The sequence below is a fragment of the Dermacentor silvarum genome, chromosome 10 (assembly GCF_013339745.2).
Source record: "Dermacentor silvarum isolate Dsil-2018 chromosome 10, BIME_Dsil_1.4, whole genome shotgun sequence".
Taxonomy (NCBI): domain Eukaryota; kingdom Metazoa; phylum Arthropoda; class Arachnida; order Ixodida; family Ixodidae; genus Dermacentor; species Dermacentor silvarum.
Genome location: NC_051163.1, coordinates 66213164 through 66240797, shown reverse-complemented (window position 1 = coordinate 66240797; position 27634 = coordinate 66213164). Strand labels below are relative to the sequence as shown.

Here is a 27634-nt window from a genome sequence, read left to right as displayed (position 1 = left end):
CGATCTTTCCTGTGCTGTTCCTATTTTATATTACTTGGCGTCATATTACACTACCACAAGTGCAAACCGACATACACAGCAACAAGTAAGGATAACTTCTTTATGTGCGTGTATCTAAACAAAACAGCGCGCGTACAACGGCTTTCTCTCGCCGACTTACGTATGTCATTTGACCTTGCCCTACTGGGCTCCGTTCTCGCGCTCTTCGTTAAATAGAAGAAACATAACATTAACAGAGCAAGAGAAACGGACTGCATTGGGCCAAACAGTACATTCGAGCTCCGTGTATAGCCAGCGCGCGTTGTGACCTTCACCGAGTTTCTCTCTTAGCTCTCGCCGGTCACACATTATGCAAACACGGGAAAAGGAGCCAAGCGACAACCTCTCTCCGATTCCGCTTCGAATTACTTAATCGATAGACCTAGACTCGAACGATCGCCAGTCTGCTTTTTTCACAGCTGCAGCCTGCAGAGTGAGATCGTCGCCCTGTGCTCGTCTGGCTGTTCGCACGCGTCGCTGGATTGAAGCAAAACGCGAGTAATTTGATATATCAGCGACAGAAGGCACCCGCGCCCCCAAACGTTTACTGTGTGCTGTGTTTGCGGAGGACAACGCTCTCGCCAAGTGGTCACCGCATCTGGGTATAGACAGAAATCGGAACAAGCTCTCTCCGCTGTTGCTGTGCCAATGATTCGCCGTCCGGCTACGTCCTAATAGCATCTGGTTTTGGACCTCCCGAAGAAACAGAGAACGACCCACTGTGCCGGTGACGGTGTGGTGCGCGTTTTTCGTGACGACCGGTCACCGAGAGACCGGTACCTGATTGCGGGAAAGACCAGTCCGTCTAGTTTTCGCGACCAGCTAGAGCGAGACCAGTGCCGAACTTTCTTGGGGCCTTCAACGATTGTAGCCCTGCAGAAGGCGACAACGGAAGAGCAGACATCGAACGATTGAAGAGGAGCTGCTTGGCGGAGCTTTAGAGCGAACAATAGATCGACAGCAGCGTTGGAGGTCGCGGTAAAGAAGGTTCCCTCTGTGTCGTATACTTCGATCCTGCCTGACCAATCACCAGACTTTCTAGCGTAGACTCCTCGCTGAGAATCGAGTGATGGGTCGACGAGTTAAACGGCGACAAAAGTACCCGGTGAGTGTTTAGGCTTCACAATCGCTATACAGTAGCGGTTTTTTTTTTTTTTTTTTGCGCGCGCACGCGTTTTGAAAACAGATAAATTACCCGTGCGCGAAGTGTTTACTTGCCTGTTTAAGGCATATCTTATATTCATCCTTTGTCCAACACGTAGAGACCTATTCGTTATTGAACCCCTTTCAGCATGGATTTCGGAAAGGACTATCCGGTCATAAGTTCAGGCATGATATTAATTGGATCTTGCTATGGATGCATGATGTTCAGTTGACTGTGTATTCCTAGACTTCGGCAAAGCATTCGATGTCGTGACTCACAAATTACTAGTGCAGAAATTGCCAGTTTGTAGCATCTCGCCTCACATATGTACATGGATCGCCGAATACTTGCGCGAAAGACGCCAGTACGTTGTTGTAGATGGAGCTCGATCAGGAATATCGGACGTAACATCAGGAGAGCCGCAGCGATTGGTTTTGGGTCCTCTACGTTTGATTACTTTATATTAGGGATATAAATATAGTTTAGCAAATGAGGATTGTTGCAGATAGCTATGTACTTTAATTGGGCTAATAATGACTGTTGCGAAATTCAAAATGATCTGAACATGATGTAAACATGGTGTAAAATATGGAAGATGACATTAAATTTGAACAAAACACTATGCCTTAGAAGTTTAAAAAAAAACACCTATTCTTCTACTTACACCCTAAATTGCGTTCTCAAAGAATAAGTTCCGGAGTGCTAGTATATGGGCGTCTATTATACGACCTCTTTAACCTGGCATCGGCACGTCGACTATACTGTTGCTAAAGCGTGTAAATTACTACGTTTTCTACGTGGAAACACGCGCTCATTTGCTCGTAGTTTAATAGAGCTGTTGGATAAATTGAACGTAAGATCGATCCTGGATGACGCTTGCACCGTTTGGGACCCTCCAACCACCATAGCCAAATATGAGATTGAGAAAATGCACTCCATGGCAGGACGTTACGTTTTAGGTGTGTCTTCTAAAGACACGAGTTTCAGTACCACTAACTCGAGGATAGTGTTGGGTTGGCAATCATTAGAGAACCACGGAGCAACGCTTCGTTTAAATTTATTGCATGTGGTATACTATTCAGTCATCGGTATGTCGCGTGAATCTGATCTTTTTGTGCTGACGTGTTGACCATTGTGATAAGATAAGGGAATATAAATGTAGGACTGCCACCTACAGTAGCACTTTTCTTTCGAAAACAATTTGTCAGTAAAATCAACTATATTCGACCACTGTGACCATCGAATGCCCTCACGGGTGTTTCTCTTTGAAAATTCAGGCAACGTACTGACACAAAATATGCTGTGATGGATAGTGTTCTATATGCATATATATCTTGATGTACACATGTAACGGCTGTCCACCATCCCATTCAAATACGCGACAATGTTTTCATATTTCCTTTTATGGATTTTCATGCATGCGTGCAGGAACTTTCGATTCATGTACTCGGATGCGTGTTCATCTTTTTTTTTTTTTTTTTTTTTTTGTCGTGATAAGGGTTTGTCAAGATGACCTTGATGTTTTTGTTGCTGCATTCCTGACGTTGTTCCTTTGAGCTTCTTGCTGTTACTGTCTTTTTCTTTCTCTTTATTTCTTTATTCCATTCTACAGTCTCGTGTGTGACATTTTATACTGTTTGTGCTACTTACATCTGCTTCTACGTTTTGTATCCTTTGTATCCCCTGCTGTTATTCCACGTAGGCTTCCCGCTGTGGGTAACAAAATAAAAAAAGGGTTGATTATTGCTAAATTGGTAAAGCAGAAAGTTAAGTCATGCTGCACTGGCAGATTACGGCTTCAGAAATTGCACTTTTCCGAACGCTGTAGGTTTGGCACTCCAGAACACGATGCAAGAGTGGACAACGATTGGTCATGACAATGTTATTTCCAAACCATCTACCTGAGACGTCGCATGTGTCGTGAAAATTGGTGGCAGAAGATAGTAAACCTTGATTAGCAATAAACAGCAACGTCGCGCATAAACTTAGACACGGTTTTTGAAATTTCCCACAGAAATCAGTCAAAATTTATCAAAAGTGTTCCGGAGATGGGCGGCGATGAAATCGTTAACAGAGCCAAATTCTACCATAAACTGTGCTTTTCCTCCCATAAGGCTGACTGGAACAGCCTATTGAAAAGTCAGCAATTAGTTGAAGTTTGTATCAATTAAGAGAGCAACTCCGCTCTCGTGGAATCTCACTCATGCACTCAGGCTATTGCTGTTGTGTATTGCTAAGGGTTGCCTCAAAAGGCAAATTTCTTCAGAAAAGGCGTTGCAGTGAGATAGTTTGTTCGAATACTTTGTGAGCGTACACTGCGAAACGTAGAGATATATTTGTTTAGTGAAAGGCGGATAGATTGAAACGAAATAGTGCGCGGGAGGAGAAACAAGAATGCAAGAAGAAAATGGAGGAGGATGGTGACAAGATGAGGTATCGCGAGCATGCCGGTAGTCCACATGGTAGCATCCTTAAAGTCTCGAGTCTAGTGCAGTGTCATGAAAAAAAAAAGATTTAGCGAGGCCCATATGGCTTTTGCACCAAATAACGGGTGGGGCCAAGTGCCCAAATTAAGACTCTCAAAGAATATAATCTGGCGTTGATGTTTTCCAGAGTCCGTAAGAGTCTGTTAAGTCCGGCGTTCGTACGAATTCGTTGGGCAGACGCAAAATGTGTGCGCCAGCATTTCTGGCATGCGTGGCAGTGGTCGCAATCTGCGCTTCATGCTCTCGCGGCGGGGTTTGAGACCGTGAGACCGATGGCTAGCTAGTTATTCCTCAAAGTTAATAAAACATTGAGTCATGTCCCCGACCCTGTGTCTTAATGCAATGCACAAAATACATTCCGAATTCAGACAAGTTATATTGAAGCGGATTCGTAAGATGAAATGTTTTGTTTGTTTTTGCCTATTTTGGATGTGCTCTTGTTTCGGGGTTGGCAGTGGCGTATACTAAATCTCTTGCTTTTGACTATGCCGGTTTGTGGACAAACGTCAGACCGGTGCTCGATGGGGAGGCATGGGCCCCATAACATCGGGATTTGAGGTGGTGAGAGTTGCATGTATGGAAGTTGCAAGGAGTTGCATGCATGTTGCATGGAAAATTGATCAGTGTTATGTGACTTCATCCTCCCCCCCACACACACACACGCACACATCATTCAAACGTACAGGATATTGACATCTTGGTTCTAGAACCCCTGCATAAGGTCTTAAGCTGAAATATTGGTGGGAGTAACATTCCGGATCATCATCATCACCATCATCATCATCAGATTATATTTATGTCCACTGCAGGACGAAGGCCTCTCCCTGTGATCTCCAGTTACCCCACCTAGTTTCCTGCCATCCTCGACTGTGCTTCCCTTCTCTTGGTACCCATTCTGTAACTCTAATGGTCCACCGGTTATCCATTCTCCGCATTGCATGGCCTGCCCAGCGCCATTTTTCCCTCTTAATGTCGACTAGAATATCGGCTATCCACACCAGTCTCTTCCTGTCTCTTAACGTTCTTTGTGCGGTCCTTAACGTGTTCTCGAGGTTCTTTGTTAACCTCCAAGTTTATGCCCCATATGTTAGCACCGGTAGAATGCAATCACTGTGCACTTTTCTTTTCAACGGCAGTGGTAATACCTGCCGTGATTTGGCAATGCCTGCCGTATGCACTCTAACCCAATTTTATTATTCTGTAAATTTCTCTCTCATGATCAGGATCCCCTGTGAGTAATTGACCTAGATAAACGTACTCCTTTACAGACTTTAGAGGCTGCCTGGCGATCCTGAATTCTTGTTCCCTTGCCAGGCTATTGCACTTTGTCTTCTGCATATTAATCTTCAACCCCACTCTTAAACTTCCCCACTTTCTCGGTTAAGGTCCTCAATCATTTGTTGTAATTGGTCCCCATTGTTCCTGAATAGGACAATGTCATCTGAAAACTGAAGGTTGCTGAGAGATTAGCCGTTGATCCTCACTCCATTACAGATAACCCCTATTAATTAGTCGGGTGGCGGTGCTGCGTAGATGCGTGCGGAGCAGGCCTCGCCATGCAGGTCGAAAATTTCCATGTGCCGGTGTTTCAGGGCGACTAGTGGAACCACGCGCATTCATCTATGCTACTAGGTAAACAATTCAAATCTTCGCACGTGATACGAAAATATGGTTTTTGAAAAACGTTCATACGAAAAAACAACTTTGGAACGATCATTGCGGGCTCACCTGTGCGGTGCATGAAACACGATAAGTAGCACTTGGCAAACCTGTTTTGTCATGATAAATCAAGCAGGAAAATCTGAGTCTGACGACATCGCACATCAAAACGCGTTATATATAAAAAAATGAAAAGCCCTGCAAGAACGTCCGAAGCCACAGGCACAAATATTAGACAAAACCAGGTAGTTCCAATTATTTACATTGCAGCCGAACGATCATGGCGGCAAAGTTCCCTCTGGCAAGTTTTGTATAGGAGCTAGTTTTCATGGAGAACACGAACCAAATGAAGCACTTCCCGGTTACATTAGTTGTGCATGTAATGGCGAACCGCGTTGCGTCAGATATCAATACGAGTTGAATAAAAAAAAACACCAAAAACGAAATTATCTGCCAGGGCTGGAAAGAGAGAGAGAGAGAGACCAGCGACTGGGTCAATGTCGCGTGATCGCCACTCGGCCAATTCTTTCCCGCCTGCTCACGCGAGGAGGCGCGTCACCCGACGACCGACGGCTTTTTATCCGCGTGGCGAAGAGTTTGCTCTCCTTATTGCGTGCAGCGCGGCCACTAGTAAAAAGCGATGAGCGTTTGCCGCTTGCAGTATCCTTTAAGGAGAAGCTTCCTTAGAGAACCCTCGAGGACTGCGCTGAGCGCGGCGGCAGCTTGACGATCAGCTCAAGGCAGGACAGCGCCCATACATAACGAGCCGCCGAGCTTAGGCGTGTGTAAAGCCATCCGTGCTACCGCTGCAGATGCACCTGCAGTGGAGGGGAGCCCTCATAGCGCGCGCGCGCGCGCGCACACACACACACACACACACACACACACACAAGCCTTCACTCCGGGCCACATCACCCGATTAATCTCGATTACCTCATGTATTGAAAAATTCTAGAGTTAGAATTGCCCCGCACACGGCACCACTGGTAATAAAATCACCTCCAGAGCCTGTCGAAAGAGTGCCGCCGTGCTACAGTTGACCAGCCGAGGAAGAGGGGGCTAGAGCGTCAACCACCCACCATCGGCTAGAGCGTCAACCACTCTAGCGCGAGCTAGAGCGTCAACAACAACCACCCACCATCGTCGTCTCCTTTTCCCAGACATCGAAGCGCCTGTCATTCGCCTTCAATACAATTTGTTTGTTGTGGGTTGTGTTTTTTGTATATGACGTACGTCTCTGGCGTGCACTGCTCATAGCATCCTAGCTAGGTCACATGCCGCCGGCCAAACCTTTTCAGGTTCCATTATATAAAGAGCACTCCGGCCTTAAGTCCACGTATCCAACCGAGTCGATTTTTCCGCACACGCTGAAAGCGAGGCCTGTGGGAGTACGACCACCATACGAATCCGGAATGCAAACCATTACAGCGGGAGACTAATGCAGACTCGTCTACAGTAGCCAAACTTTGACAAACACGCGCTGTAAGGAGAAAACGTCGAATGCTTTGGAAAGAAGGCGCATTAAGCGAGCCCGTTCAAGACAGCCGGCCAAATAATACCAGTATGCGCCTCAGGAGAAGCACGTGGGAGTGCACGCTACACAACATAGATCACCACAAAGGACCAATGGGAGGCACTGCTGTCCAGCTCGGCCCTCGACGACCAGCTCAAGCTGATCCGGAGAGCAGAGATGGCAAGAGCCAGCGGAGCCCTTGCATAGGGGCCCCGACCATTAGCGATGCCACTTCTGGGGCCACCCACAAAAACTGTGATTATTCTTTCAATAAAGTTTATCTACTACTACTACTAAGGCGTGTCCAGGTTAACTATGACGACGGCTGTGCATCTGCACCAGCCGCGAAAGTGCCCAGGCGTGTGACGGAAGTCCTCTCAGCGCTAACGTATGGACGGCACCATCAACTCCTGGCAAACAACGTGCAGCCAGAGTTCTGTCGATCATTGCATAGACAGAGTATCTGAAGAACGCAAGATATCCGGGGCTCACAGTAGACCCGTTTATGCAGATTAACTTATTTATATTCTTATATTATGCGTGCCAGAACCTCGACCTGATTATGAGGCACGTGGTAATGAGGGGCTCCGGATTAATTTTTACCACAGGGTGCACGATACACGGACCTCTTTTGCACTCCTCCTCCATCGGAACGCAGCCGCCGGGACCGGGATCGTACCCGCGACCTCGAACTTAGCAGCGCAACGCCCTAGCCACTGGGCTGCCATGGTGGATCCCGTTTATGCTGAGGACCTGTGATGAGACCAGGAACAACTTAATAAAAGAAAGTTAGCGAATATGACATCGACATACTCACGTGACAATTCGGCGGCTGATAAAAAAAGACATCGCCGGTACAGGCGCAGCGATTCCGCTGAAAGACGTTTGGAAAGAAGAACTCCATGACGTGCCGAAAAACCGGTAGTCGACGACAGCCAAGAAAGTAAGAAAGCATCCCACTGCGGTGCCTCTGCGGCCACAGAAACACACCGTGTTGCAGGCCGCAGGCAATTTCCTTTCTTCGGTATCGCTACAGACGGTGTTTGGCGAGAATTCCGAATGTCGTGTTCGTTCGGAAGGCACTTTAGTTGAAAGCAGGTTTCGCTTAAAGACATTTCTTGGCGCGACAACGGGAACCAGTCGCGGTGGCACTCAAAACGGAACAATGTCGGAGACGCAAGCGTAGAGGGCGGTGGGTTCAATAAACATCCGACTCTCGCAAGACCCGACGGGGCTACGGTATAAAGAAATCTGCGATTGAAATGAATGCTAAAGTTGCGCGTCGTTTTTCAACGTTGCGCGCAAATTGTAAAACCTCTAGTGCGCCCTTTAATTTCCAGTCACTGCTATAACAATACTCAGCAAGCGCGAGTTATAGTGACATATGCATAAACCGCCGGTTTCCCGAACGCAAATTCAAAGTTGCCGGGAGCTAAGCCATGAACTCACCGTTTGCCGCCTTCTCTCGCCTTCCATGGCCGATCCTTTAAACAAATGCCTGTTGAGTCTCTTGTGTGCCGGACGTCCGAGTTCCTCCCATACATGACGATGAGGTGCACCATTTGGAAACGATTTGCATGACCGCTTCTTCAGACGCGTGCAAAATCTCGTGTGAAGCAGCACTTACTCGGGGTTCGTTGTACAGAGCAGGCCAAGACACAACGCAAAATGGCTACAGCAAGCTTTCGGGTTTTGAAGAACGAGTCAACTTCACACGGCTCCGGAATGTTCTGCCCCCTTTTTACGATGCTCGACGCACGCTGCGCACGAGCTCTCAGATCAGCCGTGCCCGTGACGCAGCACTTTGGTGCCTCTCCCGTGACGTTATAAGGCCCAGGGCGTGTTGCTTGTGCTATTTTTATACACAGCTTTCGGTTTTAAAAAGTCAGTCCGCATCAGGGGCTGTACAGACTGCATGCGATGAAGCACGAGCAAACATATCGGCAGCTCTTAAGACCCGATAATCATGGTCTACGCATGCGCACACTCGTCCGCGAGCCGAGAATCCGAATTCCCCAGCACTTTCATTCTTCGCAAAGCTTAGCGACGCAGCAACCATTTCGGCCATGATCGATTGACTGAAGCAGAAGATGAAGTCCCTATATCGGAAAAGTACCGCCACCTACTCTCTCCTCCACCGTCTCCTCTCCTAAAACGCTTGTCTTTTTCTAAACTTTTTGCTTGCGAAAGCAAAAGTTTTGGTATGGTGTACAACTTCAAAAACACACTACAACAAATTATTTCTTTTACAGAAACGAATCCTTCGTATGTACAGCAATCACCATGGCCGTTTCGTAGACCTTGAAACAGCTCCATTATTTCAGCGCTACTCCCTTCTTCGAGCAGACAGAATATACTATATGAAGCTTCTGGTCACCATACATAAACAAAAGTTATTCACCAAAACGGACAGTGATGAAACATCTCGTTACCCTCTACGCCGGAAAACCAGGCACATTCCAAAAACAAGAACCAATTATGGAAAGCAAACATTCCTATATCAATTGACAGAAATATTGAACAAGGTAGGAGAACTGCTAAATTTTAGCGCTTGTTCAAAAAGAGCTTAGTGTATTATTACTCGCCGAAGACATTGCTTTCACTAGTTGTTGATAGTTGGTTTACTTTCACATCTGTACGAATGCATGTATGACATAAAAAGTTCATATAGGTACCATTTGTGCTAATGATTTTTTTTTACTCAATACAATGAAGAAATGTATGTTATCACCGCTGTTGTAACTGTGGGGGCTGGGACCTCTGTCAGGCCTCTGTGCCTTTAGTCCCAGTCTCCCCTCGTGTGAACGCGAAAATAAAGTTCATTCATTCATTCAAAAAAAAGCAAGTCAACGGTGGCGCCCCTCGAAAGCTCCCGTTGAAGCTTTCAGGCCGGGCTCGCGCCGGCGATGGCGGCTGCGCTGAGTGACTTTCGACATGGCTCTGAGGCGGGAAAAAAAAACGAAACGAAATATAAAGAAGTGAAAGCACGCGCTATCATCGTCCAATCGGAGATACAGGAGAGAGAGAAGCGGCGTTGTTGAAATGATGGCGGTACTTTACAGAAGGTATTAAAGCCCCTTGATGTTAGAAGGTATAGGGGCTTTAGCAGAAGCCCGGAGCTGCTTTGTTACCAGTGCAGGTGTCAGCAGAACTTTTTAGGGCAGGTTTTGGAAAAAGGTCACAAAATGTCGTCGGCCCTTCCAACCCTTGAAAATGGATGATAAGCGAAGCTTGTTCCTTTGTATACGTAACTGTCCCCTTTGCCATTAATTTTATGCTTACTAGAATGTGCCCTTGTTCTTCATCCTGCCTTGGAATCTCTTCCTTCTTTCATACTTGTGTCGCTGTTCTTGAAAGCGCATTATGCACTGATGTCTGTCCGAGATCTGTCTGCGTCGGCTGCTGTGAATCGCGCCCACGCGTTGTCGCTCGCGATCTCCCGATTAGCGACGCATTCGCGCCACACTTCGCTCCGTTTGCAATGTGCCGCGCGAGACAGATTGTCTGCGCCAGCCAATATATCGCGAAATGAAAACACGTTGATAGCTGCGCTGAAATTGCGCATTAGGAGGTATCGTAATTGTCGGTAATGTTCCCCTCTCTCAAAAAGTCGCACCAACACGTCGTCCTGAGCTCGGCGCACTCGGCTTAGTGCGCTTGGTTCCCGGTAGGTTTCAATCGATGCACAGTTGTTCCGAGGCGCTTTACCATGCCAGCGCTATGCGCAGATTTTTCTCCCGATATGCTTGTACAACTTCGGCCGTCTATTGAAACGGACCCATTTGCCGTCTTCGTTGCAACGTACAAGGGCGGCGGCCGCACAAGTCTTATCGGAAGAGCGGGCGCTAACATGGAAGTATATCGCACTAGGGAAAGGAGGTTGCACGCTTGACATTGACGTAACAGCAATATATACCACCGAGACAGCATGCATATTACCTGAAGCAGTGTGTTGAGTCGCACTTACAAACAAACAAAAAATGGGAAAATGAACGAGAGAGAAGTGTCACTTCGTCGAAGAGGAAGCGACGACTGGGTCAATGCCGAGTGAACGCGCTCTTCCAAGATCACCGCTTTGCTTGGGCTCGCTTAATCCACCGACCATCAGCCCGTAAACGTTTGCTCTCTTTATCGATCCGTGCAGATTGCGTCCCGGTGACGCTCCTTCTCCTTCTCCCGTCCACTGAGATTATTGTCACTGTCGAAGTGACGTCATGTAGTTACATACATAAGAAGAAGGAAAACGAGATGTGGCCGATATGCCTTAGAGCAGCGCCGAAGGGCCCATCCACTCAGCGCTTGTCTGATCGATAAGGGACTTGTGCCTTTGATAAGATTTAACGACGTTGCTACTCCCCAGCGGCTCGTATAGCTTAGGCGCCTCGTTCTTCACTGAGAGAGGGAAAGAGAATAAATTTATTGAAAAGGTACGACAACTCGGCCTGCGACTCTCCTGAGTGTTTCTTGTCGTATTCGTTCAAAGTGTACATGGCGCTCGTTTAAACTTGCGAACTCGCCTGCGTGGGGTGGTAGCAGTGATGGTGACTATACGCGGGGCGTCGCATTGTGGAGGCCTCGGTTGCCAAGCACCACAGTGCGAGACAGCTCTTTCTGCTGTTTTCTGGAGTGATCTAACCTTCGTATGTGGCCACTTCTAAGTGGGGACGACTCGGACTAGAGTTGTCATATAATAAAGTTCGTGTTCCGGTGGACAGGGATTTTACTTAAGTTTTACGGGCCTCCCACAGCCCATGACACCCCCACACGTAAGCAGGCGCGTAGCCAGGGGGGGGGGGGGGGGGCTTCAGCCCCCCCCCCCCCCCCCCGAAATTTTTTCGTGCCGGCATGCACCGCCGACCAAAACTACCACCGACGCCAGGAATAATTCTGGATTTTGTCTACAATGTCTTTTCCCGCTCGAAAAGACATTTCGGCATGAACATTGCGAACTCGGGCTGGATTTCGTAGCAACGCCCTTGCACCTGGAGTCACGTAACGCAAGGAGCTTCATCTGAGCACAAACTTTCAAGGGCTTCTCGATAGCGGGCGGGCGCGTTGCGGCATCTCGCAGCGGCCGCGGAATCTACGGAGCGCATGGATTTCAATTCCGAAACTTTATGGGTATAAAGTTCTGATAAACTTTTGACGCGAAAGGTGCACTGACATTTCCAAAGGTGTGCTTTAGAAGATTTTCAATTCTGGAACTTTATGGGGTTAATGCTGTTATAAACTTGGACCAACATGCATGCACTGGAGCCCTCGTGCCCAAGCCGTTCCAGAAATGAAAGCACGCGCTCGCAATCTTCCACCACACACGAACATACTAAATATTACCGTGACTGTGAGCTAGCAGCTGATAATTTTCTCCAAACATTTTCAGGAAGCGTGCCCAATGTGACCGATCAGCTGGAGCAGGGCAGGCAAAGTAAAATATGAGAAAACAGGAGAAACTAAATGGCCTATTATTGAGGAAATTCATTTTGCGGGCTACAAGGTCTGGCTCTCCGTGGCCACAGGGACAGTGGCATTATAGATTTAAGCATAGCCCCCGCTGAAAATACAGGTATTTTCAGAGCGCTTCTTCGCATGCGAGCTGACTGTGGAGATACATATCTGAAGAACCATTTGGAAAGTTGCCTGGTATATAAGCCCAGATGCACAAAACCAAATTATAGAAAATTGTGGCGAAATTATCAAAGAAATCCTAGTTGCAATAGCAGTCTCCTTCTCCATACTTCCTGACGGAACGACGGACATCGCTGGAATCGAACAGCCTACTGTTTGTGGAAGGTGCCTAAACAAGGATGCCAACGACCTTGAGGGAGTGTTTTAGGTTTTAGCACCGCAATAGATGCCCTCTCTCTTTGCGACTGCAGGTTCTATGTAAATGTGTACAAACTGTTTCAGATTCTAGTCACCCTTCCAGTGACCACTGCCAGCGCAGAGAGAATATTTTTTTAACAAGAGTTTACTAAAGACTACTTGCGCTCTACAATGTATGTGGAACGCATGGTTAGACTGGTGCTTCTATACACCCACAGAGACGTCGGCATCAACGTGTCCGAAGTCATTGACCGCTTCGCTCAACTTACCCACCGAGAGAAGTTTGTCCTTTAGATAGCGAAGCAGCAAAAATCAATGCAAATAAAAAGCTCTGTTCCTTCAGGTCCATAAGCTCGTAATTATGAAAACGTATGACTGTTCGTTAGCTTTTAAAACCGCAGAAATTTTCACCGTTTATTCTAGCAGTTAGCATCATGATCAAAATTATCATGCGAATACGAAAATTACGGGGACATAATTAACCAGTTTTGAGCGACCTTGCTCATTGAAAGCCTGGCCCACGCGGCGTTTGCCAAAAACACACTGGGATGTTGGGTAGTTCAACTTGCCGCATCAACTGTGGCTTTCGTTTGTCCTTTTCTTTACTTTTTAGCTACCTGCTTTTATTTCTTTTTTGAAACGAAGCAAAACCCTCCTTAAATATTGGATGCAGAGTAATTGTTGCCGCTGTGCAGGCAGTTAAATTACACATTTTCGTACTGATTTCTGCCTTATTCCTCTATTATTCTACCTGTATGGTGCTGTCGCGACCGCTGCATGGCCCGAGTACATATCACGATTTCTGCGATCATATTTTTGTTCTTGCCTAGATCATCTGTCTTTCTATGCGCGAAGTTTACTATCTCCGACTCCGCAACGTGTTTATTTGTCTTATTTGACGCATAATATACAGTGACGTTTGCTTAAATACGTAGATTTATTGGAGACTTAGGCGTATATTTAAATATCTTGTTGCGAGGTGTTGTGTATACAAGCAGTGAACTTTGTTTCCTGCGACTCTTTTTTGCCCTTTAACGAGTTGTATCTTCGCATTTGTATATTCCATTCTATCTTCGCATGTCTAATGTATATTTTGCAGAACTCCTGCTTTTATGTGACTGCCACAGATACGAAGATGAGAGGATTGCCCTTCGGAACGCTTTAGCCTTTGGGGCACTTAGACGACAGGCCTTTTACGGAGGAAAAAATCTTGGGCGCGTGGCCTCGTGCGTCTGCTATGTGCATGGCTACAAAGGCGCTGCTGCGTTTTTTTTTTTTTTTTTTTTTTTTTTTTTTTTTTTTTTTTTTTTTTTTTGAACTGCACAAGCCTGTATGACCGCCTGTGACGAAACTCAGCGATGAACGCTTAACTGTAAATGTGCAACGTGTGAACTTCTCTCTTCCTCCTCTTTCAATCCCTTCTCCCCCTTCCCCAGTGCAGGGTAGCCTACCGGGCTCAGCATGGTTAACCTCCGTGCCTTTCCCTTATGACTTCTCTCTCTCTCTCCTACTTTTTATTGCGATAGCAATTATATGGACAATTCAACGGGATTTCTGCCGGCGGCGTCGCCGTCGCCGTGAGGTTCAATATAGATTCCAAGGGCGATAAAATCGTCGCCGCGCGCCGTATGCGCGAGTAAAAGCGCGCGGGGGACGCGCGCTATCACGGAGAGCCAACGCACGGCGGAAAGCAAACGCGATTGTCGCCCAAAAGGCCGTGAGGGTATAGGGGGAGGGAGGCGGGGCGACGCTGTGCTGCGGCACCAAATGCTTATGTTGCAACCCAGCGCAAGGAGAACTGGCAACGCAATCTCCCACGCGAAAGAAAAAAAAAGCGGGGAGGCAGCGCGGGAGGGACGGGGGGAGCAGCTTCTACTCTGCCAACAAATACGCTTGCACTGGCTGTGGTGGCCGTCGCCCGCACCGTCTCTTTATCTCCACCATGGCAGGGCTCGACTGGCGCGCGCACTCGCTTCTTAAGAAGCGAGCGAGCGCGCGCGCCAGTCAAGCCCGGCCGTGTCTCCACACGGCTCTGACCTTTATCCGCTGTCCATTCGCCGCTCAGTTTCCGTTGCAGCGATAGACCGCACGATTCTTCGCCCGCTGCAGCGGCCGCGCCAGCGTTTTGACAGTCGTTGTCTGCGGTCATTCAGTGTGATCTATTCATGTTTGCTTGTGCGCGATGACACCACGCTTGTCAATTAAGTTAGAAAGCAAATGTGTCCAAGTTTATGCGGCCGATAAAACTACTCTACTATCCCTACTCCGAATAGCTCTCTACCAATTTGCTATCGCAATTGATGCTTCACCTATCGGGCGAAACTGCGACATTTTTATTTATACTCAGCGATGCGAGTATAATCTCGGTGTAATTACAATACACGACCGGTAACAGCTGCTCCTGCGCAATCTATTGCAACGAAGGACAGCGTCATTGAGGTTTTTTTTCTGGCCGTTGCATATGTGCAAAAATGTAAACAAGGTTCTTGAATGACGAAGATTCCTCAAAATATTTGTCAACTTATTCATTTCATGGCCTTTACGTTCTTCATATCAGCTGTATACGATGCTTCGGTGGTTTCGAACTGATATAGTTCTAAAGTCCGTGTGATATTTTCTTTACTTATTAAATAGACAAAAAAAACACGGCCGCATTGATATCAGTTATTTCTGCCAGTATTTTTCGGACATACGAATATATTCTTTCATGAAAAAATACATATTTTACTTGACAGTGCGTAGCGTTCAATAATTCGTTTGCAGCATCTAATATACAATGGCATTGGCAATGCAGTTATTATTAATGTATTTGATCCCTCGACAAATTCTATAAGGAGGAGGCCGCGCTGCAACCTGAGCCCCCCCCCCCCCCCCCCCCCCCCCCCCCCCCAACAAAATTTCTGGCTACGCCACTGCACGTAAGAGGTCTGATACTGCGGGCTTCATCAATGGAGGGAGCACTGCAACGCGTGTTTGGTTAAGGGGTAGGGGAAGGGGGGGAGGGGGGGGGATTGGTAGTCCTTTCCTACACAGTTAATTCTACCACCATTCTGCTACCACGTCTTGCGTGATAGCGACGTTATTTAGGTTTTAGTGCCGGACACTTCACTAAAACGATCAGATCGGCGCAAAATGCCCGTCTCCCGATGGAGCACCAACCATCGCAATATGACGCTTTCATGTTCCTGCTCCTTGCTCTCTACGCCATATTTTACTTTTCTTGGCTTCGTTGTCCATTAGCTTCATTCTATTGGCTGATAAAATATAGACAATTCCCTCACGTGCACTCCTCAACACTAGGTCTCGATCTAAATCGAACTGACTTAGGCCTACACTTCCTATACACAAACGGTTGGATTTAAATCAGGCTTCGGCTAGCTACCTAGAGCATATAGTGGCAGCTTTTCGGGAGATTTATGGCCGTGTCCGTATACAATCGGGAGGATTTGTCGGAATTCGGGAGAGTTAGCAGGTATGTATTGGCTCAGTACATAGTCAGTTGTATAGACGAAGATTAGAGAATTCCGATGGAACCGTGAAATTCGCCACATCTGTAACGTGCTCGGAGGAAAAGGTGCGACATCACTGTGTACACAATTGTGTACACAGCGTCCGAAAGGAACCCATCTAGTGATGAATGTTGGCGTTAATGCGATTAGCAGTGAAGCTGAGTACCTACACACCGTATTTATTTATTTATTTATTTATTTATTTATTTATTTATTTATTTATTTATTTATTTATTTATTTATTTATTTATTTATTTATTTTCTAAGGGTGTTTATTTGGCAGAGCTTGGAGCAGCGCAGCGTCAACGGTCAGCGCAGTAACAGCTTCCCCGCACGAGAGCCGTTGCTGAGCGAGAGCGCTTGACCCACTAGTGTTTATAGCTAGTAGCGCTGTATCCACTGGCGTGTCTCTCTTCATCACTACAATTTATTTATTTATTTATTTATTTATTTATTTATTTATTTATTTATTTATTTATTTATTTATTTATTTATTTATTTATTTATTATTTATTTATTTATACTGTTAGCCCAAAGGCCGATACTGGATGCAGAACTCATAAAATAAGCTTCAAAGATCGCTACAGACACGAGCGCTACACAAATCAAACCAGAAAATACAAATGCTTAATTATGCCAATTTTACACAAGAATATCCGCAGATATGTAATATAAATGAGCATTGTACTACAGGCACCGAACACTACAAGCAACAGCAACTGTACCATACAAATCAAATTTTCCACATCACGCACAAGAACTTCGTCAATATCCCGCAGAGTCATTTCAATCATGTTATTACATATGCTGCCTATCATTGCACAAAGAAGCTAATAATGTGTGAGGATGGCTACATAGTTTAACATATCGGGGAGCAAGTTTAAGTCTACGTCTTAGTGACCAAAGTTTAACCTCTGCGGCATTACATAAATTAGTGATGTTTTTTCCAAGATAAGTCATCTGATATCGTAACGCCTAAATACTTGAAGTGGCTCACTTGTTTTATTGGATTACCGTCTAACATGTAATTGAAAAGCAACATTCCTTGTTTTTCTAGTTATGGGCGCATAAACAGTTTTTGGTAATCTATTTTCATTTTCCATCGCGTGCACCAATTGGTGCATTCCTTCTAGTGCTGAACCTAATTCTAATTGGTCCTCATGACATGACATTTTAGAATATATTAAGGAATCATCTGCAAATAAACGAACCATTATCTTATCATTCAGCCCATTTGTCATGTGATTAATATAACATAGAAACAATATAGGTACTAACACAGACCCTTGAGAGGACACCTGATGTTATGTTTAGAATGTTTGATTTGTTTCCTTTCACTTCCACATATTGTGGCCTGTTAGTAAGGTATGAATGAATCCACTTTATTATATTTAAATTAACTCCGAGATCAAGAAGCTTACCAATCAAATCCGAGCGGGAAACGTGGTCAAAAGCTTTAGATAAATCAAGGAAAATTCCGTCCACCTGACCTGTTTCATTAATTACCTGCGCAAAATCGTGTACTGTTTCTGCAAGCTGGGTGATAGTGGACAATCGGCTCCTAAATCCGTGCTGGTTAGAAATAAATATGTTCGAGCTTTCGATATAGTTAAGCAAATTTTTTGATAGGATATGCTCGAACATTTTACAGCAAGTACATGTAATTGAAATGGGTCTATAATTTTGAATTCTATGTTTGTCCCCAGTTTTATGAACTGGCACGACTCGCGCCATTAACCAATCATGTGGTAAACTGTGTTGTTCAAGAGACGCACGGAAAAATATCAGCAAATACTTTGCGACCCATTCAGCATATCGTCTCAAGAATTCGTTAGGGGATGCCATCCGGTCCAGGAGACTATTTCGTGTGTAGGCCTAGCAGAAGTGAAAGTATATATTCTACAATTAAGATAATGTCCTGGCATGTCTGAACGGGCATTAGTCATTTTCTCTCTTATTTCTGCAGACAATGGTAGGGGACGGTCAAACATGTAATGGAAAATTTCGTTTTATCTATCAGTAATTTGTGCAGAGTCTGTAATTATACATTCATTGCTGGTAACATACTTCACATCCTCGCGTGATGGAGCAAGGTGACGCCAAAAACGCTGTGGCGAATCTTTCATAAAGCGTGATAAAACAAAAAAAAAACGAAGCGCGGTCTCACCGAGACTTCAACTCGGATTGCTGGATTCATAGTCCAGTGTGCCTACCGTTACACCATGAGACCGCACTCTTCCGGCGCCGGGAATGGAACCCGGACCTCCTGGGTGAAAGCCAGGTATCCTAGCCACTAGACCACGCCGGAGACGGGATACGTCGATGCAGCGGGGCTGCTGCTCACTGAACACAGTGCGCGCTGTGAAAAACCAAAAAACGAAGCGAGGTCTCACCGAGATTTGAACTCGGATTGCTGGATTCAGAGACCAGAGTGCTAACCGTTACACCATGAGACCGCACTCTTCCGACGCCGGGAATCGAACCCGGGCCTCCTGGGTGAAAGCCAGGTATCCTAGCCGCTAGACCACGCCGGAGACGGGATATGTCGATGCAGCGGGGCTGCTGCTCACTGAACACAGTGCGCGCTGTGAAAAACCAAAAAAAGAAGCGAGGTCTCACCGAGATTTGAACTCGGATTGCTGGATTCAGAGACCAGAGTGCTAACCGTTACACCATGAGACCGCACTCTTCCGACGCCGGGAATCGAACCCGGGCCTCCTGGGTGAAAGCCAGGTATCCTAGCCACTAGACCACGCCGGAGACGGGATAAGTCGATGCAGCGGGGCTGCTGCTCACTGAACACAGTGCGCGCTGTGAAAAACCAAAAAAAGAAGCGAGGTCTCACCGAGATTTGAACTCGGATTGCTGGATTCAGAGTCCAGAGTGCTAACCGTTACGAGACCGCACTCTTCCGGCGCCGGGAATCGAACCCGGGCCTCCTGGGTGAAAGCCAGGTATCCTAGCCACTAGACCACGCCGGATACGGGATAAGTCGATGCAGCGGGGCTGCTGCTCACTGAACACAGCGCGCGCTGTGAAAAACCAAAAAAGAAGCGAGGTCTCACCGAGATTGAACTCGGATTGCTGGATTCAGAGACCAGAGTGCTAACCGTTACACCATGAGACCGCACTCTTCCGACGCCGGGAATCGAACCCGGGCCTCCTGGGTGAAAGCCAGGTATCCTAGCCACTAGACCACGCCGGAGACGGGATAAGTCGATGCAGCGGGGCTGCTGCTCACTGAACACAGTGCGCGCTGTGAAAAACCAAAAAAGAAGCGAGGTCTCACCGAGATTTGAACTCGGATTGCTGGATTCAGAGACCAGAGTGCTAACCGTTACACCATGAGACCGCACTCTTCCGACGCCGGGAATCGAACCCGGGCCTCCTGGGTGAAAGCCAGATATCCTAGCCACTAGACCACGCCGGAGACGGGTTAAGTCGATGCAGCGGGGCTGTTGCTCACTGAACACAGTGCGCGCTGCGACAAACCAAAAAGCGAAGCGAGGTCTCACCGAGATTTGAACTCGGATTGCTGGATTCAGAGTCCAGAGTGCTAACCGTTACACCATGAGACCGCACTCTTCCGGCGCCGGGAATCGAACCCGGGCCTCCTGGGTGAAAGCCAGGTATCCTAGCCACTAGACCACGCCGGATACGGGATAAGTCGATGCAGCGGGGCTGCTGCTCACTGAACACAGCGCGCGCTGTGAAAAACCAAAAACGAAGCGAGGTCTCACCGAGATTTGAACTCGGATTGCTGGATTCAGAGACCAGAGTGCTAACCGTTACACCATGAGACCGCACTCTTCCGACGCCGGGAATCGAACCCGGGCCTCCTGGGTGAAAGCCAGGTATCCTAGCCGCTAGACCACGCCGGAGACGGGATATGTCGATGCAGCGGGGCTGCTGCTCACTGAACACAGTGCGCGCTGTGAAAAAACCAAAAAACGAAACGAGGTCTCACCGAGATTTGAACTCGGATTGCTGGATTCAGAGTCCAGAGTGCTAACCGTTACACCATGAGACCGCACTATTCCGACGCCGGGAATCGAACCCGGGCCTCCTGGGTGAAAGCCAGGTATCCTAGCCACTAGACCACGCCGGAAACGGGGTACGCTGACGCAATGGGGCTTCTGTTCACTAAACACAGTCCGCGCGCCGTGCAAAAAGAAAGAAACGAGGTCTCACCGAGATTTGAACTCGGATTGCTGGATTCAGAGTCCAGAGTGCTAACCGTTACACCATGAGACCGCACTATTCCGACGCCGGGAATCGAACCCGGGCCTCCTGGGTGAAAGCCAGGTATCCTAGCCACTAGACCACGCCGGAGACGGGTTACGCTGACGCAATGGGGCTTCTGTTCACTAAACACAGTCCGCGCGCCGTGCAAAAAGAAAGAAACGAGGTCTCACCGAGATTTGAACTCGGATTGCTGGATTCAGAGTCCAGAGTGCTAACCGTTACACCATGAGACCGCACTATTCCGACGCCGGGAATCGAACCCGGGCCTCCTGGGTGAAAGCCAGGTATCCTAGCCACTAGACCACGCCGGAGACGGGGTACGCTGACGCAATGGGGCTTCTGTTCACTAAACGCAGTCCGCGCGCCGTGCAAAAAGAAAGAAACGAGGTCTCACCGAGATTTGAACTCGGATTGCTGGATTCAGAGTCCAGAGTGCTAACCGTTACACCATGAGACCGCACTATTCCGACGCCGGGAATCGAACCCGGGCCTCCTGGGTGAAAGCCAGGTATCCTAGCCACTAGACCACGCCGGAGACGGGTACGCTGACGGAATGGGGCTTCTGTTCACTAAACGCAGTCCGCGCGCCGTGCAAAAAGAAAGAAACGAGGTCTCACCGAGATTTGAACTCGGATTGCTGGATTCAGAGTCCAGAGTGCTAACCGTTACACCATGAGACCGCACTATTCCGACGCCGGGAATCGAACCCGGGCCTCCTGGGTGAAAGCCAGGTATCCTAGCCACTAGACCACGCCGGAGACGGGTTACGCTGACGCAATGGGGCTTCTGTTCACTAAACACAGTCCGCGCGCCGTGCAAAAAGAAAGAAACGAGGTCTCACCGAGATTTGAACTCGGATTGCTGGATTCAGAGTCCAGAGTGCTAACCGTTACACCATGAGACCGCACTATTCCGACGCCGGGAATCGAACCCGGGCCTCCTGGGTGAAAGCCAGGTATCCTAGCCACTAGACCACGCCGGAGACGGGTACGCTGACGCAATGGGGCTTCTGTTCACTAAACAGCAGTCCGCGCGCCGTGCAAAAAGAAAGAAACGAGGTCTCACCGAGATTTGAACTCGGATTGCTGGATTCAGAGTCCAGAGTGCTAACCGTTACACCATGAGACCGCACTATTCCGACGCCGGGAATCGAACCCGGGCCTCCTGGGTGAAAGCCAGGTATCCTAGCCACTAGACCACGCCGGAGACGGGTTACGCTGACGCAATGGGGCTTCTGTTCACTAAACGCAGTCCGCGCGCCGTGCAAAAAGAAAGAAACGAGGTCTCACCGAGATTTGAACTCGGATTGCTGGATTCAGAGTCCAGAGTGCTAACCGTTACACCATGAGACCGCACTATTCCGACGCCGGGAATCGAACCCGGGCCTCCTGGGTGAAAGCCAGGTATCCTAGCCACTAGACCACGCCGGAGACGGGTTACGCTGACGCAATGGGGCTTCTGTTCACTAAACGCAGTCCGCGCGCCGTGCAAAAAGAAAGAAACGAGGTCTCACCGAGATTTGAACTCGGATTGCTGGATTCAGAGTCCAGAGTGCTAACCGTTACACCATGAGACCGCACTATTCCGACGCCGGGAATCGAACCCGGGCCTCCTGGGTGAAAGCCAGGTATCCTAGCCACTAGACCACGCCGGAGACGGAGTACGCTGACGCAATGGGGCTTCTGTTCACTAAACGCAGTCCGCGCGCCGTGCAAAAAGAAAGAAACGAGGTCTCACCGAGATTTGAACTCGGATTGCTGGATTCAGAGTCCAGAGTGCTAACCGTTACACCATGAGACCGCACTATTCCGACGCCGGGAATCGAACCCGGGCCTCCTGGGTGAAAGCCAGGTATCCTAGCCACTAGACCACGCCGGAGACGGGTTACGCTGACGCAATGGGGCTTCTGTTCACTAAACGCAGTCCGCGCGCCGTGCAAAAAGAAAGAAACGAGGTCTCACCGAGATTTGAACTCGGATTGCTGGATTCAGAGTCCAGAGTGCTAACCGTTACACCATGACACCGCACTATTCCGACGCCGGGAATCGAACCCGGGCCTCCTGGGTGAAAGCCAGGTATCCTAGCCACTAGACCACGCCGGGTTTTTTTTTTCTTTATTACCGACTTGGCAAATACACAAAAATATGTCAAATAAATACTAGATTAAAAAACCAGTCGTTAAAGAACTGTAGTGTCATGTTAAAATGGCTTCAGCGAAGCCAAACTATCCAACACTTGAAGCCACTCTGGTGGATCACTTTGAATTTTCAACACTTCCCTTGTGGAAACAACATTTTCAACAAAATAGTATGTGGCTGACCTCGCATGTACATCAGCATTGTGTACAGCCATTCGAGTTCGCCATACGCTTTGCATACACAATAATTATATAATTATATATAATAATTTATTTTCCCATGAAAAGAATTACATGGTGGGGTTCTGGATAAAAAGTTGCGCGCAGGCAACTTGACCAGCCCAAATACCCATCAAAGGCAACAGAAGGCGTCGGGTGCTCACATGTGAGTAAATAAATCGGAAGGTGTCAAAAAAAGAAAAAAAAATGTGTATACGAGACAGGTAGTAATACATTTTAACAATTCGGAAAAACAAGTAGTCTGCATTAACAAGGTGATATTGAATTTATACATGAGCATTATAGATTACATAAAGAAAGTCTTATTATACGAAAACAGGGGAAAAAATAGCACTATATTCAGTGCAGCATAGACTAAAGCAAATAAAGGGGGGAAAGGTCATACAGTATTCTATATGAAACAAACTCATTAAACAACAAGGATTAACAAGGATTAGTTTGACTGAAAGTAGCTGTGCAGGCTGCATATGGACAGAAGGTCTATTTCTCGTAAGGCGAGGTTATTGAGTAGAGTCGGAAGTGTATGTCGAAGCATTTGTTGACCATAATTCGTTCTTGAGTGCGGAATGTTCCATTGTTCAGGTGTCCTAGTGTCATAGGCTGCGACATGTTCGTGTAGGCGAGCTATGTTTCGGATTCCGCTTACCGTGTGCTTGAGCTCCTTGCGATACGTCAGTGCCAAACGGTGTTGAAAGTGATTTTGAATTTTAAGTAGATTAAGTGTTGTGAATAGTGGCTGAGTAGGAGCATCGTACGGCTTATTACATATCAAGCGTATTATTTTTTTCTGCAAGATGGAGAGACAGTGTATATTAGTTTTTGATGCGGTGCCCCATACTAGACAGCAGTAGTTTAAATGACTTAAGAATAAAGCATTGTAAATGAGTATTTTTATTTTGCGTGGAAGCTATTTAAGGCAGTACACTGCACCAACGACTTGGGACAGTTTTCCAGTGAGGAAGTCGTAACGGGTGTTCCACGTCATGTGCTCATCGAAGAAGACACCTAGCGTTTTTATTGTTTTTACAATTTCAGTTCTTGAGCCCCCTATAAGTGGATCTGTTTCTGGTGTAGTTTTCTTATTTTTAGCTTGAAACAACACTGTTTTGGTTTTGTTTGCATTAATTTTTAGACCGTTTTCAACAGACCATTCGTGGACTTTCCTTAGAACAGGGTTAGCGGTCATTATGACGCTATGTGCATTGTTTGATTTAAACAGCAAAGTGGTGTCGTCAGCATAAATAACACATTTTGTGTTAGAATCAACATTAACCAAGTCATTTACGTAGAGATTAAAAAGGAGGGGCCCCAGGATGCTTCCTTGTGGAACTCCAAGCTTGACTTGTCTGACATGGGATACAACGTCAAGTTCCACTAGCTGCTTTCTGTGTTTCAGGTACGAAGTTATTAAGTCTAGAGCTATACCCCGTATACCGTAATATGTTAATTTTTGCAACAATAGAGCATGATTTATACTGTCGAATGCCTTACTGAAATATATAAATACTCCTAGGGTTAAAAAGCGCTCTTCAAGGTTGTTCAGAATGAATTCTTTGTGTTCAAGAAGGGCCATTTCCGTGGATAAATGTTTTCGAAAGGCATACTGGCAATTAGATATCAATACCTTCGTTTCAGTGAATACTGTTATACGACAGGCAATAATTTCCTCCAATCCTTTCGAAAAGATAGGTAATATTGAAATTGGTTGATAATTACACATTTGTCTTTTATCTCCTTTTTTTGAATATTGCAAGTACCTTAGCAATCTGCATGTTACAGGGAAACACACCAGAAGAAAGACAGAGATTGTAGATATACATTAGCACTGGAGCTACAATGTCAATACTATATTTCACAGGTCTGATTTGTAGATTATTAATATCACGTGTGGTGCTATTCTTTATTCGTGGAAAATGGTGACTACTTTAGACACAGTCATCGGGCTCAAGAAAATGGTGTCCGGACACTTTGACAGGCGTTCATGTTCACTGGTGGGTTGTCGTTTTGAATAAAATATTCATTAAACGCGTCCGCCAGGCGATCACCACGTATTTCTTTTCCATCGCGTACGATGCATTCTATCATACGATCTTTCGGTGAATGGTTGAGTAGCGAGTTTAATTTGTTCCACATCTTCTTGCTGTCATTTTCACAAGACTGAAAATAATTCATTAACAAAAACAAACATTAAAACATTAACATGTCCGCCGGCACACCGTCAGGTTCTGCGCATGGCAAGAACCTTATTCCAAACGCACTAATCGGGAGCTCTTTTTTTTTAAGTTCTCTGCAGGATGTCCCAAAGAAAGCGGGCGTCATGGCAGTCAAGAAAAATATGTTCAGTTGTTTCTTCCTTATTGCATATAAGGCAATTGACGGACCATGGGACAAACAAACCCTTGCGCCTTAGCCATGGCTTAACCGGCAGTGTGTCAGTGTGGAGCTTGAAAAAGAAGGATTTCGCATTAGCTCTTACAGGCATATTCCTTACTCTTTTGAGAACATCACGTTCAGGCCCTAAGTAGTACATAGAACGATACACTGGCATAGGTACAAAAACGTCAACAAGATCCTTATATAATTTTTTCCGTGACACTTCGAACAAGTACTCCCTAGAAAATCTCGCATTTAGAAGGCGAATCGCTGTGATAACTTCACGCAGATAGCCCTTTAGTGCCATCGGTTTGACTGCGTGCGGCGATACAACAAAATCGGGCAAAGCGTCACGTAATCTCACTTGGATCACCGTGCGCAGAAACCCATCACTTTGGTCACGCAAGAAAACAAATCTCGACACAAGTTGCTTGAAAAACAAATGAGTTAAACTGAGTCCACCGTTGCGCAAAGAGTGAAACAAATTAAATCTGCTCGTGCGTTCCCATACCGAACTCCATATAAATTCCGCAAACACTCTGTGTATTCTTTGAACTGATGATCGGCTCATGCATAGCACCTGCAAGACGTAAAACACTTCAGCTACTAAAAACATATTACACACTTTGGCTCTTGCAAACATCGAAAAGTTGTGGCCTCCCCATTTGTTAGTTTGTTCTTTCATTCTGTCCCTCTCATTCGTCCAGTATTCTACTGGCTCTCGGTAGTTGCCGAGCGGAACCCCAAGATAAGTGCCGGGTAACACACTCCACTGCATTCTACAAAACAATTCTGGCGTATCTTGCCAGTTCCCGTGCCAAAAACCTGAACACTTTGGCCAACTTATGGCACTACCAGAAGCACTACAAAAAGATTGCGCTTCCTTCACTACTTCTGCAATGCTTTGCTTATCGCGACAGAACACTGCTATGTCGTCAGCGTAGGCTAACACTTTTATTTCTCTGCCAAAAAACGTGTATCCGCAAATACTATGGCTATGAAGTAACTTTAAGCAGAAGGGTTCTAAATAAAGATCGAAAAGCAAGGCCGAGATCGGACACCCTTGTTTTATGCTAGACAGTACTGGAATTCGTCTGCTGAGTCTGTTGTTGATAATGAGGTTTGTTGTACAACCATCATAAACCATTTTAACCCCGTCCAAAATGACTGTTCCGACATTCACGTATTCAAGAAGCAGAAACAGGATCTCGTGCGACACCGTGTCAAAAGCTTCGTGCTGTGTGTATATTTGTGAAAATAGTCCTACCTCTAATACCGCATGTCTGATGTGTACCTACTAGGGATTTCACTACACTCTGAAGACGTTGGGCGAGCACCTTCATGAATACTTTATAATCAATATTAGCTAAACTTATTGGCCGGTAGGCCTCTACGGATTGAAGCTTTACGGGATCAGTAACTTTAGGTATAAGAACAACATGTGTCTGTCGGAAGGAAGGAGGCGTCCATTTTGTTCATAACACTTCGTTATGACGCGATACAGAGCCTGTGCTACTTCAACCTTGAAAATTTTATATATTGCTGCCCCAAGACCATCTGGTCCAGGCGATTTTCTTGCACTACGGTCATCAATAGCATTTCCAATTTATGCTACAGAAATAGGCCTTTCAAGGGCTTCCTTATGTTCACCATCAACTCTCGGCATCAGAGGCAAATAATCGCTTTTAAACGCCGAGATATCGCTTGACCTCTTGCTTAGCAGCGTGCTATAGTGGTCCACAAAAGCACGTTCTATCATTTCCTTGTCGTTTGTAAGCTGCCCTTGATAAACTATTTCTTTTATCTCCTTGCTCAAAGCGTGTCTCTTCTCGTCACTTAGCGCTCGCTTGGTGGGCGTTTCACCCAACCATACTCGTTCTGCGCGGGCTCTCCAAACGGCGCCGCGATATCTCTCTTCATCAATGACTTCAAGTTGAGCTTTAAGTTCTTTGATATCGTTGACAAATGTACCAGCCGCGTCTCTTTCCATGTTCAAAAGGTATGCTAACGTACACTGCACTTGACGTTCCTCTTGCTTTTGTTTGTGCCGCAACACGCATGCTCTCTCTAAAGCAATTATTTTCGCTTCGGTTTTAAAGAGTTCCCAAGCTTCTACAACATTTTCCGCATTTTTAAGGAGAACGTTTCCTAATTTCTCTTTTATTCTTTGAAGAAACACTTCATCCTGCAACAAATTGTCATTAAGTTTCCATAAGTGCCAATTAAATTTTTGCTCTTTGCATTTCGTGCCTATAGTAACCATTACCAAGCAGTGGTCACTGAAACTGATGCATTCGACTCTGTAGCTAGAAAGGAGCGGAACTAAGTGAAAAGGGACATAGATGCGGTCTAATCTCGAGTGGCAGTCTCCTTGAAAATGCGTATATTGCACATCATTGTCAGAACCAAGAACAGTTCCAACATCCTCCAGGTCAACTTCACACAAAATTTCATGCAGAACATTTA

The 27634-nt window shown here is 46.5% G+C and overlaps 35 non-coding genes across 35 annotated transcripts; all 35 read right to left on the bottom strand.

Moving 5' to 3' along the window:
* Window positions 1–18409: 18409 nt before the first annotated feature.
* Window positions 18410–18481, bottom strand: Trnae-uuc (transfer RNA glutamic acid (anticodon UUC)). The gene has a single exon. It is a non-coding gene; the product is annotated as a tRNA-Glu (tRNA).
* A 76-nt stretch (window positions 18482–18557) lies between these two features.
* On the bottom strand, window positions 18558–18629 carry Trnaq-cug (transfer RNA glutamine (anticodon CUG)). The gene has a single exon. It is a non-coding gene; the product is annotated as a tRNA-Gln (tRNA).
* Window positions 18630–18635: 6 nt separating this feature from the next.
* Window positions 18636–18707, bottom strand: Trnae-uuc (transfer RNA glutamic acid (anticodon UUC)). The gene has a single exon. It is a non-coding gene; the product is annotated as a tRNA-Glu (tRNA).
* Window positions 18708–18783: 76 nt separating this feature from the next.
* Trnaq-cug (transfer RNA glutamine (anticodon CUG)) lies at window positions 18784–18855 on the bottom strand. Its single transcript has one exon. It is a non-coding gene; the product is annotated as a tRNA-Gln (tRNA).
* Window positions 18856–18861: 6 nt separating this feature from the next.
* Window positions 18862–18933, bottom strand: Trnae-uuc (transfer RNA glutamic acid (anticodon UUC)). Its single transcript has one exon. It is a non-coding gene; the product is annotated as a tRNA-Glu (tRNA).
* Window positions 18934–19082: 149 nt separating this feature from the next.
* On the bottom strand, window positions 19083–19154 carry Trnae-uuc (transfer RNA glutamic acid (anticodon UUC)). Its single transcript has one exon. It is a non-coding gene; the product is annotated as a tRNA-Glu (tRNA).
* Window positions 19155–19306: 152 nt separating this feature from the next.
* Trnae-uuc (transfer RNA glutamic acid (anticodon UUC)) lies at window positions 19307–19378 on the bottom strand. The gene has a single exon. It is a non-coding gene; the product is annotated as a tRNA-Glu (tRNA).
* Window positions 19379–19453: 75 nt separating this feature from the next.
* Trnaq-cug (transfer RNA glutamine (anticodon CUG)) lies at window positions 19454–19525 on the bottom strand. Its single transcript has one exon. It is a non-coding gene; the product is annotated as a tRNA-Gln (tRNA).
* Window positions 19526–19531: 6 nt separating this feature from the next.
* On the bottom strand, window positions 19532–19603 carry Trnae-uuc (transfer RNA glutamic acid (anticodon UUC)). The gene has a single exon. It is a non-coding gene; the product is annotated as a tRNA-Glu (tRNA).
* Window positions 19604–19679: 76 nt separating this feature from the next.
* Window positions 19680–19751, bottom strand: Trnaq-cug (transfer RNA glutamine (anticodon CUG)). Its single transcript has one exon. It is a non-coding gene; the product is annotated as a tRNA-Gln (tRNA).
* Window positions 19752–19757: 6 nt separating this feature from the next.
* Window positions 19758–19829, bottom strand: Trnae-uuc (transfer RNA glutamic acid (anticodon UUC)). The gene has a single exon. It is a non-coding gene; the product is annotated as a tRNA-Glu (tRNA).
* A 75-nt stretch (window positions 19830–19904) lies between these two features.
* Window positions 19905–19976, bottom strand: Trnaq-cug (transfer RNA glutamine (anticodon CUG)). Its single transcript has one exon. It is a non-coding gene; the product is annotated as a tRNA-Gln (tRNA).
* A 6-nt stretch (window positions 19977–19982) lies between these two features.
* Trnae-uuc (transfer RNA glutamic acid (anticodon UUC)) lies at window positions 19983–20054 on the bottom strand. The gene has a single exon. It is a non-coding gene; the product is annotated as a tRNA-Glu (tRNA).
* A 77-nt stretch (window positions 20055–20131) lies between these two features.
* Trnaq-cug (transfer RNA glutamine (anticodon CUG)) lies at window positions 20132–20203 on the bottom strand. Its single transcript has one exon. It is a non-coding gene; the product is annotated as a tRNA-Gln (tRNA).
* A 6-nt stretch (window positions 20204–20209) lies between these two features.
* Trnae-uuc (transfer RNA glutamic acid (anticodon UUC)) lies at window positions 20210–20281 on the bottom strand. The gene has a single exon. It is a non-coding gene; the product is annotated as a tRNA-Glu (tRNA).
* Window positions 20282–20355: 74 nt separating this feature from the next.
* Trnaq-cug (transfer RNA glutamine (anticodon CUG)) lies at window positions 20356–20427 on the bottom strand. The gene has a single exon. It is a non-coding gene; the product is annotated as a tRNA-Gln (tRNA).
* A 6-nt stretch (window positions 20428–20433) lies between these two features.
* Trnae-uuc (transfer RNA glutamic acid (anticodon UUC)) lies at window positions 20434–20505 on the bottom strand. Its single transcript has one exon. It is a non-coding gene; the product is annotated as a tRNA-Glu (tRNA).
* Window positions 20506–20579: 74 nt separating this feature from the next.
* Trnaq-cug (transfer RNA glutamine (anticodon CUG)) lies at window positions 20580–20651 on the bottom strand. Its single transcript has one exon. It is a non-coding gene; the product is annotated as a tRNA-Gln (tRNA).
* A 6-nt stretch (window positions 20652–20657) lies between these two features.
* Trnae-uuc (transfer RNA glutamic acid (anticodon UUC)) lies at window positions 20658–20729 on the bottom strand. Its single transcript has one exon. It is a non-coding gene; the product is annotated as a tRNA-Glu (tRNA).
* A 74-nt stretch (window positions 20730–20803) lies between these two features.
* On the bottom strand, window positions 20804–20875 carry Trnaq-cug (transfer RNA glutamine (anticodon CUG)). The gene has a single exon. It is a non-coding gene; the product is annotated as a tRNA-Gln (tRNA).
* A 6-nt stretch (window positions 20876–20881) lies between these two features.
* On the bottom strand, window positions 20882–20953 carry Trnae-uuc (transfer RNA glutamic acid (anticodon UUC)). The gene has a single exon. It is a non-coding gene; the product is annotated as a tRNA-Glu (tRNA).
* A 73-nt stretch (window positions 20954–21026) lies between these two features.
* Window positions 21027–21098, bottom strand: Trnaq-cug (transfer RNA glutamine (anticodon CUG)). Its single transcript has one exon. It is a non-coding gene; the product is annotated as a tRNA-Gln (tRNA).
* Window positions 21099–21104: 6 nt separating this feature from the next.
* Window positions 21105–21176, bottom strand: Trnae-uuc (transfer RNA glutamic acid (anticodon UUC)). Its single transcript has one exon. It is a non-coding gene; the product is annotated as a tRNA-Glu (tRNA).
* Window positions 21177–21250: 74 nt separating this feature from the next.
* On the bottom strand, window positions 21251–21322 carry Trnaq-cug (transfer RNA glutamine (anticodon CUG)). Its single transcript has one exon. It is a non-coding gene; the product is annotated as a tRNA-Gln (tRNA).
* Window positions 21323–21328: 6 nt separating this feature from the next.
* Trnae-uuc (transfer RNA glutamic acid (anticodon UUC)) lies at window positions 21329–21400 on the bottom strand. The gene has a single exon. It is a non-coding gene; the product is annotated as a tRNA-Glu (tRNA).
* Window positions 21401–21474: 74 nt separating this feature from the next.
* On the bottom strand, window positions 21475–21546 carry Trnaq-cug (transfer RNA glutamine (anticodon CUG)). Its single transcript has one exon. It is a non-coding gene; the product is annotated as a tRNA-Gln (tRNA).
* A 6-nt stretch (window positions 21547–21552) lies between these two features.
* On the bottom strand, window positions 21553–21624 carry Trnae-uuc (transfer RNA glutamic acid (anticodon UUC)). The gene has a single exon. It is a non-coding gene; the product is annotated as a tRNA-Glu (tRNA).
* Window positions 21625–21698: 74 nt separating this feature from the next.
* Trnaq-cug (transfer RNA glutamine (anticodon CUG)) lies at window positions 21699–21770 on the bottom strand. The gene has a single exon. It is a non-coding gene; the product is annotated as a tRNA-Gln (tRNA).
* Window positions 21771–21776: 6 nt separating this feature from the next.
* Window positions 21777–21848, bottom strand: Trnae-uuc (transfer RNA glutamic acid (anticodon UUC)). Its single transcript has one exon. It is a non-coding gene; the product is annotated as a tRNA-Glu (tRNA).
* A 74-nt stretch (window positions 21849–21922) lies between these two features.
* On the bottom strand, window positions 21923–21994 carry Trnaq-cug (transfer RNA glutamine (anticodon CUG)). The gene has a single exon. It is a non-coding gene; the product is annotated as a tRNA-Gln (tRNA).
* A 6-nt stretch (window positions 21995–22000) lies between these two features.
* Window positions 22001–22072, bottom strand: Trnae-uuc (transfer RNA glutamic acid (anticodon UUC)). The gene has a single exon. It is a non-coding gene; the product is annotated as a tRNA-Glu (tRNA).
* A 74-nt stretch (window positions 22073–22146) lies between these two features.
* Trnaq-cug (transfer RNA glutamine (anticodon CUG)) lies at window positions 22147–22218 on the bottom strand. The gene has a single exon. It is a non-coding gene; the product is annotated as a tRNA-Gln (tRNA).
* A 6-nt stretch (window positions 22219–22224) lies between these two features.
* Trnae-uuc (transfer RNA glutamic acid (anticodon UUC)) lies at window positions 22225–22296 on the bottom strand. Its single transcript has one exon. It is a non-coding gene; the product is annotated as a tRNA-Glu (tRNA).
* A 74-nt stretch (window positions 22297–22370) lies between these two features.
* On the bottom strand, window positions 22371–22442 carry Trnaq-cug (transfer RNA glutamine (anticodon CUG)). Its single transcript has one exon. It is a non-coding gene; the product is annotated as a tRNA-Gln (tRNA).
* A 6-nt stretch (window positions 22443–22448) lies between these two features.
* On the bottom strand, window positions 22449–22520 carry Trnae-uuc (transfer RNA glutamic acid (anticodon UUC)). The gene has a single exon. It is a non-coding gene; the product is annotated as a tRNA-Glu (tRNA).
* Window positions 22521–27634: the final 5114 nt, after the last annotated feature.